Source organism: Leptodactylus fuscus, chromosome 6 (assembly GCF_031893055.1).
Source record: "Leptodactylus fuscus isolate aLepFus1 chromosome 6, aLepFus1.hap2, whole genome shotgun sequence".
Lineage (NCBI taxonomy): Eukaryota > Metazoa > Chordata > Amphibia > Anura > Leptodactylidae > Leptodactylus > Leptodactylus fuscus.
In genome coordinates this window covers 140,334,136-140,352,201 of record NC_134270.1, presented here as the reverse complement: position 1 = coordinate 140,352,201, position 18,066 = coordinate 140,334,136, and the positions used below count along the sequence as shown (strand labels likewise).

The window sequence follows — 18,066 nt, the reverse complement described above, 5'->3', positions numbered from 1 at the left end:
AATAGACCCCTGAATATAATAATAGTAGTGTTGGTTCAGAGTGCGTGCAATCTAAAGAAGCTATCATGTGCACCTTGTAATATTCCAAAAATGAATCTTATGAGGTTCTCCAACACTGATACTTCACTATAATGGGATCAATTGGCCAATTATTCGCTGCTGGACCCCCTTGAAGCCCTGGACTATAACCCAGCTTGTCCACACAATGTACATGGATGCAGCAGAACTACTGGGCTGAACCAAGCATTCCTGTGTATTGGGGAAGTCAGATGGAACTGTTGGCTGAATGACCATTTGGTCAATAATTATTGAAGTTATATGGGCACATTAAAGGGGTTTTCCTATTACTAACACCTATCCCTGTCCATAGTACACTGGATTAGTGTCTGATCACTAGAGGTCAAACTTCTGGAACCCCCACTGGTCATGAAAACAAAATCCTCCGAGTGCCTCATGTGAATGGAGCAACGGTGCACATGTATGACCACTACTCTGGAACAGCAATCTCTATCAGTTCCATAGAAGGGAATGGAGTGGTGGTCATGCACTTCATTTACATGGAGAACTTAAGGACCTCCATTTTAATGATGGCTGGGGGTCTTCATGTTGGAACCCTAAAAATCAGACATCAATCCTTTATCACATGGGTGAGATGTCAATAGTGGGAAAACCACTTCAAGACTAAGAACCATTAACAGCAGCTATAGCGTTGATGGCGTATTGGAAGCAATTCTTTAGAGAAGTTCTTTAGAGAGGAAAACCGGGATTTACTTTGTGATCTCCTATGAACAAATCCATGACTGCAGTGGGAGAAGAAGTGACAACAAAGCAGCATATGACTATCTTTTCTGCAGAATCTCAGGCCTGCTGTAGCTCCTTCACTCCATGGATGGAAGCAGGAAGCTCAGTAAAACCATGGAAGACGTAGTTCAGTAGGTCATGTTTATTGCCTACTGACATGACCCGGTTCTCAGCCTCTAAATGCAAAGATAAATAAAGTGGTGGCCTTGAAAAATGCAGAAGAAACAGGAATAATCTCAACCAGATGCCCATTAGATAGGAGCTAATATTTATTTTAGAGCGGTTGACTTTAATTGGGTAAAACCAGTGGGACACTTTAAGAATGGCGGCCATTGTGCTTTGGGGATGCCACTGAATTACTGATCATTATGGTTGAAGGGACTTATTTCAAGGAATTGTTAAAATCATAGCACCAAGACATATGTAATATTTTTGCCAAAAATTAAGATTTAGATTAGATGTAGATTTCGAGAGAAGATAAGAGAATCATTAACAATGGAAGTAGGACAATATTCTTGCACTAAGCAATGTTAGTCTTGATAGTCGAACCAGAGGCTTGAGAGCTATACTTACCTACTGTATAAGGGTGTGCGACCGCAACCCCATTCCTGGCCCATTTGGGCACAACTCTGTAATAGAAGGTACTGTAGAGCCAGTGCTTATAGGGGTTGTCCATTAACTTCATTGTTCTGGCTTATCCTTAGGAAAGACCATGAATATCTGACCAACGGAGGCTAACACTTGTACAAGACACAAAACGGGGTTGGAAGAAGATAGTTCACATCCCCGTATAGTGACGGGGTACCAGTGCTGCAGCTCAGCTTCCAATGACTTCAATGGAAGCTGAACTACAGTATTGGTAACTGGCCATTATACAAAGCAAAGAGCCAACTGCTGACAGGCCATAAAAATGAAAGCCTGGACCATTTCTTTGCAGAGTACAGTGTACAACAACTGCTAGGAACAGAAGGCTGGAGAGCAGAGAGTCAGTCAATCATCTGTCGGCTTTCTAGCGGTATATAAAACTGCATGTGCCCGAAGACATGAAAGGTCCTCTTTAAGACCCTGTTTACTGACTTTAAAGGGATTCTACCCTTTTTTTTTGTAGATAAGACGTCTGAATAACCTTTAGAAAGGCTATTCGTCTCCGCTGCACCATTCCTTAGAAATACCGTTTTTTACCGGAATGCAAATTAGTTCTCTCGCAGCGATGGGGGCGGGCCCCAGCGCTGGAAATGTGATGGGGGCGTCCCCACTGCTGCTCGAAAACAGGCTCCAGCGACGCCTCTATCTTCTGCTGGATCCTCCCCTTCTTTCTTTGTCTTTCTTCGGCGTCACCTCCGACGCCTGCACAGTTGGCTCTGCCAGTGAGACACTAGTAGAGCCGACTGTGCATGCGCGCAATTGCGGCGTCGGAACTATGGCCGTGGGCATGCGCAGTTGGCTCTACTAGCGTCTCACTGGCAGAGCCAACTGCGCAGGCGTCGGAGGTGACGCCGAAGAAAGAAGGGGAGGATCCAGCAGTTTTCCAGCAGCAGTGGGGACGCCCCCATCGCATTTGCAGCGCTGGGGCCCGCCCCCATGGCTGCGAGAGAACTAATTTACATACCGGTAAAAAACGGTATTTCTAAGGAACAGCGCGGCGGAGATCACATCTAAAGGTAAGAGATGAATAGCCTTTCTAAAGGCTATTCCGATGTTCTATCTACAAAAAAAAGGGTTTTAATGGTAGAATCCCTTTAACAAAACCCCAATGCCCCATGCCAACACTTCCCGGGTCCCACTGATCTCTGTATCCTGGTCTCCAATGATTATGTTTTGATACTGACATGCTGAAGCCGTGATCTCAGAAGTTTTCAAAGCAGCCAATGACTGGATATGTCAAAATGTCAGAGCTGGGTGCCAGGATACAGAGACCGGCAGGGGCCCAAGAGGCAGAAGCATTGAGCGGCAGGGGAACAGTAAGGTGAGTATTACTTTAGACCATTCTGAACTCTTGGTCATAAATTTTAAGAGACTGGAGAACCCATTTAAGAGTTTTTGATCTTTTTTAGACATTTGCTGACATACAGCTTATTGTGTTTGGAACGTCCTGTTTGGGTTTACATTCAGCAGACCTTGCCATACCTGCCACATAATGCACATGGCACACATATGAAAAGTAGCTCCAAAGTTGTTCCCAAAGTTACAGCCGCTTTACTAGTTGGAGGCTTGTTTGGTTCACCTCTTGCCAAATAATAGGCTGGGATCAGATTACTGAAGAAGCAGTTCCTGGAAGTAATCCCCATCAGCCATAATGCTATGACCTTTGATAATGCCAAAAATTTGACTTGCGCAATGTTGGCTCATGTGCTATTGTACTTTGTCATGTCATCATGAATGACAGGGAGTTTTTCAATCTTCACTCATAGAGTACAATAACATTCCTTGAATCCAAAATCAAAGGTGTAATAGTTACAGACCAAATTTCAGATCTTAAATTCTCAGCCTGTGGTACGTTTACCTTGCTGGGGGCAAACCATGTCTTTACGGGATACTGAGACTGTTGTCATGGTGTGCTTTAGTGATGCAGCACACTCGACTACTAGGACCAACATTAAAAGCAGAGGGCCCTGAATTCTTAGTGAACAGTAGAGTATATGTGGGACCACCACTTATTCCTACAGGACTGACTCAGATTATCCAATAGAGCTTTGTCAGTCCCATAACAGTGGGGAAAATGGTGCACAGATACTAGAAACAGAAGGGTTAATACTTTTTTTTTTCAGTTAAGAAAATTGAAGAAAAATGTAAATCCCATCAATATTTGGTGTGACCTTTGCCCTTTGCCTTCCATCAATCCTTCTCAGTACACTTGCAGACAGGTTTTGAAGGAACTCAGCAAGAAGGTTCTTCCCGCTGCCATCTTGGAGAACTAAGCCCAGATCTTCTGTGGATGTAGGCTTGCTCCATTCCTTCTGTCTCTTCATGAAATCCCAGACAGACTGGATGATGTTGATAAAATAAATTATTAACACTTCTATATCTGAAAGCATTCTTTGCCAGTTTTACCCATATCAGTCACTGAACCGAAGGGTCAGAAGTGATTAGTTGAGGGCTGTGCCCTTTGGCTGCCATTGGCTGTACTAACCCCTCTCCGATGAGACAAGGTTAGTAGGTTAAGTAGCCATCAATATGAGTCTCTATACCATTTTGATCATCTTCAAGAAATATTGATCACAGCCTAAACAACTCTTGGCTAATTCTTTCTATCCTATGTTTCAGTGATCAGTAGACAGTCTCAGAATTACATCAAAGGTTTTGTGAAGCAATGGTGCACTACTAAAGAGCACTCTGGGGTGGAGGCACACTCGAAAAATTTTTAAAAATAATAAAAGAAAAAACACAATCCAGTGGCCATTATCCATCCTCTGGTATTGGGAGAGAATGCACTGGCAGTACACCAAACCCTCTGCAGAGTAGAGAGGACAGTGGACACTACCTGTTTCCAATGAAGCGTTCAGATCCAATAGAATCATCCAATGTAAAATGACCTGCTGACATTGAATGGGTGCCCTCATTCATAGACACATGGGTGCACTGCTCACGAGACTTGGCTTATATTGTGCTTATTTTTACTTAAAGGATACCTGAGTTTTCAAAAAAGTTGAAATATGTACAGGACACTGCACTGCAAATCCATGTTATTATGCAGCTAAAAATATCCCTAAAGCTCTATGAACACAGTCAGGAAAGCTTCTTGCTGTCTGTTAATAGCAATAACACAAACAGCCAGAAGTAGATACAAGTACATATGTACTTTTCTTACATTGTAAGTTTGGAGAGCTTGCAGAATGCTGTCAGCCATTTGAAGCGACAGGAAAGCTCTAGCAGACTTGTGGTGATTGTGAGGAATATCAGCCCCTCTCTCTACATTCTTTCTGAATCCGCGGTACTCTGCTGATAACCAGGTATGGGATTTCCCTAGTAATCGGGAGTGAACAGCAAATTACCTAGAAGGGAGATACCTAGTGACAGCAACTTCAGAGAGGTTTTCAGGCAGAAAACAGCAACATTTGTAAATAAAGTGCATTACATTTTGGTTCAAACTCTATCTGTTTGGTTCAAACTCTATCTGTTACAGTTCATTGTACAGGGTGAAACCTGTGACCGGGGCGTAGCTATAGGTGGTCGCTACCAGGCCCTAAACCCTAAAGTCTACCACATACCTCCCTAACCCTATATACCTATAACCCTAAAATCTACCATAAATTCTACCATATAAAATATGCCAGTATTGTACATGGCACGGTAGGGCCCCATTTCAGATTTCAGACATTTCTACAATATAATGTATAATGTAGTGTACATTCACTGCATGGACCAGTAAAGTTCTCCCTGTGTTTGTGAGGATATCCTCTGGGTACTCCAGTTTCTTCTCACACCCCCAAAATAAACAGGAAGTGATCTACCTGATGACAATCTCTGTACAGCGCCACAGAATATGCCAGCAGAATATAAATTTGGGGAAAAATCCACACAGTATCCAACATACGCTCACATTTTTTTCCCACTATGTGTGTATGGTAAACGTCCATAGTATCCGAAGGTTCCTATTGCATGACAGCAGAGAATGTGAGTACAGTGACAATAGGAAATTGTATAACTTCATTATGTAAAGACAAGGAATGGGAAGAAACTTCAAATTTCTTGCCAACTCTCCTGACATGTCCGGAAGGCTCATCGAAAAAGGAGACACCTCACAGAGTCCCAGAAGAGTTGGCAAATCTCTAAGAGCAGCAGAAACTTCCTGTAAAGCAGAGCTCATGGATATTATATATACATGGTGACAGGATGCTGCATCATGAGAGGGGGGTCCAGGGCCCAAAAGCATTCCTCCTGGCCATAACAAACAATATAACGTGTGGGGGTTGTAACGAACAATATACTGTGTGTGGATCCAAAGAGTGACAAAATACTGTGTTGAGGCCACAAGGGGTACTATATTGTGATTGGGCATGATATCGTATTGGGGCAACAATGGACATTATACTATGTGGGAACCACAAGAGGGACATAATACTGTGTTGAGGCTACAAAGGGACATTAAATTGAGAAGGGACATGATACTCTATGGGGCAACAATGGACATTATAGCATATGAGAACCCCAAGCAGTGGTGTAACTAAAGTCTTGTGGGCCCGCTGCAATCTTTTGTTCTGGGCCCCCTACCTCATCCCTACAGTGAATTTTCCTTGGCTTATGGATCAGATGGAGGCTGCAATCTTAATACTGATGCCAGTGCTTATGGGTCCCCTAAGGCTCCTTGGTCCCAGTGTGGCTGCAACCTCAGCAGCCCCTCAAGTTACGCCCCTGACCCCCAAGCATGATATAATAATGATTTGGAGCTACGAAGGGGCATTATACTATTAGGGGACACAAAGGGACTGAGTGGAATTGGGCAGGGCCAAAGGGGGCATGGGTGGGGTTCTGCTGCTTAAATTTGCCCTGCTGCTGATTTGGTCACTCTGAAAGTCGGGGGCATTCCTGCTTCGTGTTGAGGGGTGCGGTGCGATGTCACATAAAGGGGTTAAAAAGGGTTATGGTCTTTGGAACAGGGGTACGCTTTACAAGCCGCAGGCTACTACCTGCTAGAAGGTGCTTTAGAAATATTGGCATGTGGAAAATGTGGCTTACAAGGCAAAATTAACTTGGTTAGTCAAAAATGTGGAGGTATTTTCTTTTTAGAGGTCATTATTAGTGTGACAGAGGGGGCTGGGGAGAGCTACCGATAGATAGATAGATAGATAGATAGATAGATAGATAGATAGATAGATAGATAGATAGATACTCTGTATACAGGGTATATATGTCGGGTCCTCTGTATACAGGGTATATATATGTCGGGTCCTCTGTATACAGGGTATATATGTCTCTGTATACAGGGTATATACTGTATGCCAGCAGGCCACTTTCTCTCCTCTCCTGGCCTGGGTCTTGCCTGAGGCCACCGCAGCTTTTTAACCCCTTGCGCGCCGAGGCCCCGCCCCGCGCCCCACGTGACAGGGGGTGTGGCCGTGTGTGTCTCCGGCGCTCAGCTTCAGATCGTAGTCAGTGCTCGGTGTGTGCTCCGGGTGTTCCTGCTGCTGCAGCCGCTGCCCGGGGGTGATTGTTCTCTGGAGGTAGGTGGGCACGGTGCCATGCACTAAGCACTATAGTGACTGCCCAGTGCGGTGGTCCTACCATAGACATGTGCAGGGGGGTGGGGGAGCTGCTGTTACTAGCCATGCTCTGCAAGTTGGGGGGGGGGATTTTATTGCCCCCCTTCCTGTTGGCACAGGGGTAGATCACACATATGGGGAGGTAACATAGGGAAAGGTGCTGTGCTGCATTTCCAGTGGCTTGTCCTAGGGTTAACCCATTCATCCCCAGTGGGGGTTGCCATGACATATGGTGATTGTATGGCGATGTAAAGGCAGCAGAGGGGTGTATTATATAAGTGGTGGCTACCTATACATCCTTTACCTGGTGACGTCATCCTTACGGTTGCCTCTTATGGTGGCATAGCACTTGCACCAGGGCCCAGGAGCCTCTGCGCACTGCCATTCATGTATAGTTACTTTACTATCTCTGATCTGTAACCCTTTATATGTGGCCGAGATTAGATTATGCAATACTAGAGGGGAAAACATCAGTCTGCAGCTGCAACACGCAAGCCATACCAATGATGGGCCTGTTGCAGCAGCCGTCTAGTGATCTGATGTTTTGGGGGCGCAGCAATGATGAGGTTAAATAGATGAAATGTCGCCTTCTTTTCGCAACCTGAACTTCCGTCTGAACCTGTGAATTAATCCTCGGGGGTAGTCAATACAGTATATGTTCTCCAGAACTGGTTTTGGGTTGCAAAATGTATATTTAAGCTTCGGGGTAAAGAATATTAACACCTGCAATTTATCAGGCTGCACATGGCGGTGCAAGAATCTAAGGAGGCTTATGAAAAATCCAAGAAAAGTGTACCTAAAAAGCAAAATAAGGGGTAGGGCCTATAGGGTCATTGGCGGCGACTGCCTACAATCCATAAATCTCTGCAGATGGGGGGGTTCATGAATGTATAATGAGAAGGTTTCTAATCCAGCCGTGCAAAATTTTGAGGCAGGTGGCTTTGGTGATTTACAGCGTGGGAAAATATTTTTGTCCGAAACAGTTAAATGATTGTTTGTGCAATTTGCATGGAATCTGATCTGTCGTAAATCTCAGTGCACCACTTTTTTTTGGCTTTTAACCCGCGGATACTTTATTTCCTTTTCATAGTATGTCCAAAAGGGTTGGATATGCTGCAGAAAATCTGGACGTGTCTATGTAGTCCCAGCGAAGCCTGATAAAGGGTGTGAAGCTGATGAATATATAAGATTTGCCATGAAAAATATTGACATATTGTGTATATTTTCCTTTTTCCCATCATGCTTTCTAACAACCTGTCATTATTTGTGGCGTTACTGCATCCCCATTCAGTAATATGGCTGTCAGCGCTATTGTGAGTAGTCTCACACCTCCATGGCACCTACACTGCAGTGCATGGATAGCTTCTCTGCAAGCTAATTAGCAATGGGGTCCTAGCGGCCTTAATTGCTGCTGGCATGAAGATGTTGCTTGCCGGGTATCTCGCCTGCGATCAATGAGAGCGCTAAATAATATTGTATCGGTTTCTTCCCCACTGCTAAGGGTGTACTCTACATCTGAGATCTGTGTCGGTTTCCTGTTCAGGGAGAGAAGACACAGAGACATCACCCTCCTCACCCCCTCCCCTTCTTCTCCCCTCCATTCTCAGATTCTCTCCTGGTTAATCTCTTTAATCTGCCAAAGACACACACATCCTTCTCCAGATCTGCTCCCTGCCTATTCTGTAACCTCTTCCAGGTCACTCTGTCCTGCTCGCTGTTTAGAAAAGGGTTGTAGTTGTTGCGATATTTGTTTAAGATGGGGGTTAGCTATTTCATCATACATTATTTATAGATACATATATATTTGTTATATATATCCTCTACAATATTGAATCTTTTCTTTATTCTTATATGCTAAATCAGATTATATATATATATATGGCTGAACTCACATCTGTCATGATCCGTCAGGAATCCCAGACCTCATTATAGTCAGTGGGGTCCCTCACGATCCACATGGAGAGATCGGTGCCGTTTGTTTTGGCACCGATATCTCCCCACTGTCAGAAGGACGTTCCTCATATCTCAGTGTCATTGTTGGGCGGTACGGAGCGCCCCCTCTGACAGTACACAGTTATATTAGGGTACAGTCAGGGGGGGGGGGCATTCCTCACAGCAATGACGCTGAGTTATGAGGAGCGTCCTTCTGACAACAGGGAGATATGAGTGCCGAAACTAATGGCACTGATATCTCCATAACCAGGAAAGTTGGACTACTAGTGGTATATAAAACCGTTCTTTCATGAGAACATGATGGTTACCACAAAAGAAAACTACTTTCTGTACACGATGAATGGCCACTGTGACCCCCACTGATCACTACAACAGGGATCTCAAGTTGACTGGCGCATTTAACGTGCATGCACTGTCCCTACATTCAATATCAAGAAGTGACTGCAATCCCTGAGTTGTGTTCTTGGCCACGAATAGAGTGGCTGGATGACCATTGCTTTATTCACATGCGATAGTGAGGAGTAACGTGTGGCTGGGGACCCCAATTCTATTGATAGGTGGTGATCTTTGCAGAAAGTCCCCATTTATTTGATATCAGCTTTGACATGACTTTTTTTCATTGGCTGGAAAAAAATCCAGTATTCTTTCTTTTTCTTCTGGAAATGAGGATCTGTAAGGGTCGGCCACCACTTGGCCATCTGCAGTGGTCAATGACTGCATGAGTTGGCCGATAACAATGACATTTTACCTTCAAATTGTCATTGGCGGCTGGGAATTGGGCCATACACGGTTGCCAGAGCTTCTGGTGGACATCTAATATCTATGAGCTTCTTAAGAGGCCAGCAATATGTCAATTATTCAAAGCTGGAAAGTACTGCGGTTGTATCTGATCAGAGACATGAGAGAAGGAAGGCCTTGACCTTGTTCTATCAGGAGGGTGAGAATAAGTTTTGCAGCCAGAAGGTAACAATACAGTCCGTTGTATACATCCTCAGGGCACATTGAAGCAACTTTTCAATGTCTGTTTCTTGGCCCAGAGAATGAATTGATGTGTTCTGTTACTGTTTGTCAATGTAGGAAACCAACATACAGAGGTATCAGTTTCCACCAGATCGGTTCTTAGGACTTGACTTAGTTTTTTCCGCTAGAAAAAAACACTATCAGCAGATTTTTATAGTAGTATAATATGTTTCTGCAGTGTATGTCCTAAAGAGATTCAAGATCTGTAAATCTACCATAAATGCTTCACATACTGCTCTTGTAGAACAGGCTTAGGCACCTTAAAGTTTCTACCAGTCTTGAGACTACAATCCTAGCACGTCTTTTCAACACACTGAAACTTCAGTTAGAAGAGTAGTTTCACAATGACTTCAGTCAGTAGATGTGACCGCAATGTATGCACAGAATTGTGGTATATATGTATTCTACCTAAACAGGATTGGATTCTAGTGAATGGAGGAAGGAAAACCTTCAAGAACGTTCTCTTCTTCCTCCTACTAGAACAAAACACTTGGTCCACCAAAACCCGGATGCTGGATATGCATTTAAGATTACTTCCTCGTAAAAGTTGGTTCGACCAGGGATGATGTACACAGTAGGTGCCCTCAAAATTGTGGGATCACATAGCATAATTCTAATATATATGGTAGGATTTAGGGCCCAACTATGGATCTGTACTATGGTGCCCATAGAAGTTTACATCTCTATGCCCCTGATTTTATATGGAGACATACCAAGGTTCTTGTCTCCTGGATTAGTTGGGGAGAATATATTACCATATGGCAGCACGTGCTGATTTATAGGGACTTGATGTGCCCCCTTAATGGTTTTGGTCACATAGCTATACTATGTGAATATACCCTGAAGATGGCCATATACAACTTCAATAGACTGACCCCTCCAAATGCATGCATGCTGTGTCTGGCAAAGAATGCATGTGTTCTCAAGGGGAGGGGTGAATAAGATGCCTCCCCGGTAGATTATCTCCCTTGAGAACAAAGCATTGGGCATGTTGAAATTCAACATGCCCAATCTTTTTTTTTTTTTTCCTCCTCTTGTGATTATCCAATACACTTTAGATGGTCAGCTTGCCCTGCCAAAATTGGCAATTTCAGCTTTTTAAGTCTGATAGATCCGATCTTTAGAACACAAGCGATCAAATCTGTACTTTCTTCCCCCCAAAAAAATATCCATTCCAGAGAGGGGGAAGTAGAAAAACTATCACTTTAGGAAAGCTTTTCTTCTCTACTTGTCGGCCCAAAATCTACAGAGAGCGTTGACCAAAAGTACAAAACCAGAAGGGTATGTTTTAGTTTAAATGATACCTTTGCTTCATTATCTTGAGACCATCAGGATCTCTTCGCAGATTTTGGTTACCCCTTTTGCATTTTTTTCTCTCCCTTTCCGTTTGGTATGTTTGAGCGTATACATATACAAATAGCGCTGCTACCTCTGAACACATGGTAGCATTTAAATCTATAAAGTTTCACAGGCCTGTATAAGGAAGTGATAAACCTCCCTGGTGTGTGTGTCCCCTCTCCGCCTACATATTCTCCCCCCTAAGGACCTTTTTATTCTTCCTTCCCTAGGGCAAGCCTCTCCTTCCCTTCCTCCCCCCCAGCACAGCCTTCACATCCTCTCCTGGACCAGCTGGCGTAGGATAACGAAAGGTCACCATTGTTGGTCTTTAAAGGGTGCTGCTCCCGGCCTGGTACTCGGGTGCCGACAGCAGGAAGAGTCATTTATATTGAACTCCATTAGGGAAGGGTGAACGGACCATCTAAATAGTTTTCCTTTGTGCTTTAACTGTTCGCCATCAATGCAGGATTGTTAGGATTCAGTCGTATTCCTGGTAACGTTTCGTACAACCAACATATTCACATTTTTCTACAACATGAACGATCAATCCTTGTGGCCTCGATCAATCCTTGTGGCCTCGGGGTTACAAAAATTTAGATATCTAGAATTGATATCACTGGTATTGTATATCGAGAGACCACAAATGTACCCAGGCCTGTTCATGAAAGCTATAAACCCTGTCTTTATGGAAACGAATCTTGTTCTTACAGTCCAGTGAAGCATTTCCTTGCCCTGTGGTGGCCTAATATAGTATTAAGAAGCACTCAAGGCCTCCACATCTCATGCTCCACCAGATCAGACCTTGTATGACCATTTGATGTTCTCCTAACCATAAACCCTTCCAGTTAGAAGATCTCATTTTGACTCTTCAACCATAAAATCCACCCACCAACCACTAAGGTGATTTGATTTAGACATCGTTATCTACAAACATGACTGTGGCAACCGGGCACGTCACCTTGTCTGAAAGCAATACCGCAGTCGATATGCTCAGGTTGTCTTATAGTTGTTTCTAATAGCATTTACCAAAAAAATTCCAAAAATTCTCCAATCGAAAGTACACAGTGAAACCTCTAGAAAAGACCATCTCTTTGAGAAGACCACGTCCTTACCCAGACCAAATTTTTGTGATGGTTTTTCAGGTTTCCATACCAGACCACCTCCCTATGAGACCACTTTTTAGTGGAATTTTGGGTGGTCATCTAAAAGAGGTTTCGCTGTTAGTTGATCCTTCTTCCCGTGTTTTAGTCTAGCCATTACCCCAGATTGTGCTTATCCTGCATCCTCCTCACCTAGTTTTCTTCCCAATGCTAAAAATAATCCATCAATGTATTTAGCATTTGCAGAACTCAACATCTGGTCCTACCTCAGCATTGTCTCCTTGCTGCGTCCATGTACGGTACATTTAATAATGTAGGAGGCTGTTTGTTTCTATGAATAACCACTCACATCATACACAACAGCCATAGGTAAATCTTCTTTACATGTTGTAAATGTCAGAACAATTGAATGTGTGTAACTGTATTTTAATGAAGGTGTATCCTCACTGATATACTGCATGTCGAGGCCCGAGGAGACAGGAATTTGGCAGGAACTTGATGTCACTGCAGCAGGAGAGGTTGAACCCTTGACTCTGCGATTGCCCCGATGACTCCTGAAGATTAGGGTTATCAATAATCTAGATTTGTCAAGTGTTTGTTGGGACTGGTGCTTTATCTGGGTCTGTTCTGAGAGTTGATATTGGCATGGAAGCAGCTGGGAGTTAAGGGATATACTATATTTACCATTGTCATTTATCATGGGACTCTTGACACTACAGGAGTAAATAAAACGGCACGTATTGTACTTGCAACCCGCAAGTTACTGTAACTCAGCCAGGTCAGATTATCTGGTCATGGGAAATGAAAATGTCGCCACTGGAGACCGCCCAAAGGTCTATTACAGCACCTCGTATCTTCACATCAGCTGTACTTTTCTTCAACAGCTCCTTGTTATGCATCTTTCAGTCTTGTTGCCGTCTCTACATGCATATATTTTGTATCTAGAGGTACGTTACAATTTAGAGGGTGATTTCTTCATAATATGGCACGCAGTACTGTATGACACCATTTTTTTTTGCATAAAACCCATAAGAAAAAAACTTTGCATTACACAGAATGGACAGACATTAGGCTATGGCCATCATCGCCGTATTGACTAGGAGCTTAATTCATTCATTAATACCGGGCTTAGTGTTGCTTTTTTGGCATTCGGCCATTCTACAGAATGTGATACGTTCATATGTATACCACAAGATACTTACAAAAATGAAAGATGTCTGGGACTGTGCTGGAATATGATACGGAATACCAGCACATTATGGCGGAATACTTGACTTCTACATGTACTTTAGTATACAAAGCAGAAAACATGAATAACAAAAAAAAAAAAATGGATACTGGATCATTGCTGTTCATGTGCAGGCTTCATCTATCTCCATGTAGTGATCATAAATTTGTTCTGTTTCCTTAAGGCCTAACGTACACATCTGAGTGTGCGGCCAAGGCTCTCCCAATGGGGTGTCCAACGCTGCTTTCTAAGGGCTAGTTCACACGTAAAAACCACCTGGCTTATTTTGGCCCGGAAAAAAACCGCTTCCTAATTAGGAAACGTTTTTTTTTTTACCTTGAGGTGTTTTTTGGAGCGGTTTATGGTAAAAAAAAAAAAAAACGCTTCACTCCCCTAAAGTGAATGGACCGTAAAAAAAAAAAGCGTTGCGTTTTTCTGCCATACAATTTGGAGCATCATAGGCCGTTCCTGAATATATAGAGATATATAGATATATACACAGATGTAGTATGTAATATATACATATGTCTTCTGATATCACAGAACATGGCAAAAACAGTAAAAAGTCTTTGGAAAAACATTTTTCAATAACGTTTCATTGGTTTTTGTTGTCTTTTGTGACAAGATATCGCTGCAGCAGTTTAACCAATTGCAGAATTTCGGGTTACTCTGCTATTCTGTGTGGGAGGTAACCGTATTATAGAGATTATATTTCACGCAGGCCATTTCTCGTATTTTGCTTGTACATTGGATGTAAGCAAATCCCCAAATAATTTTGTGTTAAGTAACTGATGGCTCCATCTTAGCATGGTTATCGTCTGGTACAGCATGGGGCATTGTATGCTTTAGAAAGAGAGCAGTGTCAGGCCCGTAAGAGGGGCATCACCCCTCCTCTGTCCCCCCTGTAGGGAGATAACATGCGCCGGCTCCCCTCTCTCTGTAGTCTCAACATAAACAGGAAGCTCTTAACATCTCATCTGTCTGTCAGGCAAGGAGCGGGGCGATGGCAGAGGGACCGTGTGCGCCCACCCCCCTGAGCCCGCACAGGCAGCCCCGCTCTTTCAGCCATATAAAATCACTTTGTATTAAGGCCTCCGTACAGAAGTCAGAAGGATTACTATCAAGTATGTTGTACAGTCATATAATACAGTGCCATTTTACTGCAGGGGTCTTAGGGTTTGCCCACAGCCCATCACTCGGGCCTGCGACCATTCCATTAGCAACGCTGAGTCCCTAACCCTGCCTTTATTCTATATTCAATAATCCTTTAATATTCCGGATTTCAGCTCATAATACACATAGAACGTCTAATCTTTGTATAAGGGATTAAAAGGCCGCAGCAGACGTTGTGTCCATGTTGCCTGTAGGAACCAAGGGAGTGTAGAAAATGAAAGTGAAATTCTGGTTACTAAGGAAAAGTGAGCAATCCATAAGGCAGGTATAGTCCTGATACAAGGGACGAGTCTGAGGCCATTGTTATTTCAGCTTCTTTTTGATTGTATTCATACCTGGCAGATTTTTCTATGACTGAAATATCAGTTTTGTTCATCTGAATTGGGGGCAAGTAGATTGATTCTTGCAAGGTCCATTCAGATGAATGGGTAGGGTGGAAATATCTGCAGTAAATTGTCTGTGTATGACTATAATGTCTTTTCTTAAAGGGGTTCTTTACGACTTGAAATTGATCTTTGTTTTTTAACACTGATGGATAAGTCATAGGTATGTGATCTGTGGGTGTCCTTCACTCAGACCCCACGCAGATCAGCTGCCTCGATGGCCAGGCACTGTTAGTAGACAGGTTGTATGTGCAGCACTGCCCCTATTCAAGTAATAAGAGCGGTGCACCTTTTCCCCAGGACCACCGCTATACAATGGGCGAGGCTGCCGCACCGTGACTATTACTTGACTATGAGCGCCGCTGTACATACTCCCTCTTCAGTAGGAGCTCCTGGCACCCAGAGGATGTTAAAACAGCTGATCTGTGTCCGGGTCAGGTTGTCAGACTCCCACTGATCACATAATGATAACCTATCATAGATCTTTTGTATGAAAAATCAATTTGGACTGGAAAACTCCTTTAAAAAAAAAAAATCATACAGCTCCACCATTTCATCTGGCTTAGACATCCATAGTCTCACAGCTCTTACAGTAAAGAACCCCTTCTATGTGGGTGAAACCTTCTTTCCTTCTAACCTTCTTCTTTTCTTTCCTTTCTTGTTACAGTCCTGGGTGTGTGTGTGTGTGTGTATGTGTGTGTGTGTGTGTGTATATATATATATATATATATATATATATATATATATATATGTATGTATATCTATATATATATATATATATATATACAGTCCTATGAAAAAGTTTGGGCACCCCTATTAATCTTAATCATTTTTTGTTCTAAATATTTTGGTGTTTGCAACAGCCATTTCAGTTTGATATATCTAATAACTGATGGACACAGTAATATTTCAGGATTGAAATGAGGTTTATTGTACTAACAGAAAATGTGCAATATGCATTAAACCAAAATTTGACCGGTGCAAAAGTATGGGCACCCTTATCATTTTATTGATTTGAATTCCCCTAACTACTTTTTACTGACTTACTGAAGCACAAAATTGGTTTTGTAACCTCAGTGAGCTTTGAACTTCATAGCCAGATGTATCCAATCATAAGAAAAGGTATTTAAGGTGGCCAATTGCAAGTTGATCTCCTATTTGAATCTCCTCTGAAGAGTGGCATCATGGGCTACTCAAAACAACTCTCAAATGATCTGAAAACAAAGATTGTTCAACATAGTTGTTCAGGGGAAGGATACAAAACGTTGTCTCAGAGATTTAACCTGTCAGTTTCCACTGTGTGGAACATAGTAAGGAAATGGAAGACCACAGGGACAGTTCTTGTTAAGCCCAGAAGTGGCAGGCCAAGAAAAATATCAGAAAGGCAGAGAAGAAGAATGGTGAGAACAGTCAAGGACAATCCACAGACCACCTCCAAAGAGCTGCAGCATCATCTTGCTGCAGATGGTGTCACTGTGCATCGGTCAACTATACAGCGCACTTTGCACAAATAGAAGCTGTATGGGAGAGTGATGAGAAAGAAGCCGTTTCTGCACGTACGCCACAAATAGAGTTGCCTGAGGTATGAAAAAGCACATTTGGACAAGGCAGCTTCATTTTGGAAACAAAAATTGAGTTGTTTGGTTATAAAAAAAAGGCGTTATGCATGGCGTCCAAAAAGAAACAGCATTCCAAGAAAAACACATGCTACCCACTGTAAAATTTGGTGGAGGTTCCATCATGCTTTGGGGCTGTGTGGCCAATGCCGGCATCGGGAATCTTGTTAAAGTTGAGAGTCGCATGGATTCCACTCAGTATCAGCAGATTCTTGAGAATAATGTTCAAGAATCAGTGACGAAGTTGAAGTTACGCCGGGGATGGATATTTCAGCAAGACAATGATCCAAAACACCGCTCCAAATCCTCAGGCATTCATGCAGAGGAACAATTACAATGTTCTGGAATGGCCATCCCAGTCCCCAGACCTGAATATCATTGAACATCTGTGGGATGATTTGAAGCGGGCTGTCCATGCTCGGCGACCATCTAACTTAACTGAACTTGAATTGTTTGTCCAAAATACCTTTATCCAGGATCCAGGAACTGATTAAAAGCTACAGGAAGCGACTAGAGGCTGTTATCTTTGCAAAAGGAGGATCTACGAAATATTAATGTCACTTTTCTGTTGAGGTGCCCATACTTTTGCATCGGTCAAATTTTGGTTTAATGCATATTGCACATTTTCTGTTAGTACAATAAACCTCATTTCAATCCTAAAATATTACTGTGTCCATCAGTTATTAGATATATCAAACTGAAATGGCTGTTGCAAATACCAAAATATTTAGAACTAAAAATGATTAAGATTAATAGGGGTGCCCAAACTTTTTCATAGGACTGTATGTGTGTGTGTATATATATATATATATATATATATATATATATAATGGTCCACCCCTTTCATGTATTATTTTTTCTACCCACATTTGAACCCACACAGTCTCTAATATAAGTTTGTTGTACACTCGTGCCCCAAATTGTACATAGTACTCCGTATGGGGTCTGACTGTGCACCGTGATCTTATTTGCCTTGGCCGCAGCTTTCTGACATAAGTTCCTTAAGTTTACTTTTGACTAAAATTCCGAAGTCCTTTTCCATATCAGTTTTACCTATCGAACATTTTCCCATTTAGTAAGTAATACTGCCACATATCTCCCCCTCCCGTGTGTGTGTATTTGTATATATTAGACCTTATTTGCCTTTTTTTCGGTCAGGGTTTCTAACTAAGGCTCCGTGCACACAACTGTTCGCTTTGTCAGCGTGCTAGCCATGTTTTTCACTGCAAGCACACCGACCCATTCTTTTCTGTA

General features: G+C 42.7%; 1 protein-coding gene across 4 annotated transcripts in view; it reads left to right on the top strand.

Annotated features, from left to right (window-relative positions):
• SEPTIN9 (septin 9) overlaps positions 1-18,066 on the top strand; it is a 190,043-nt gene that overhangs the window by 146,524 nt on the left and 25,453 nt on the right. Inside the window, exon 1 of one of the 4 annotated variants that reach the window (XM_075277387.1) lies at positions 6,844-6,962. The exons of the other annotated variants lie outside the window; for them this stretch is intronic. The gene's annotated coding sequence lies outside the window, so the exon portion shown is untranslated. Of the gene's footprint in view, positions 1-6,843; positions 6,963-18,066 lie in introns of those variants that run through there. 4 annotated transcript variants of the gene reach the window in all.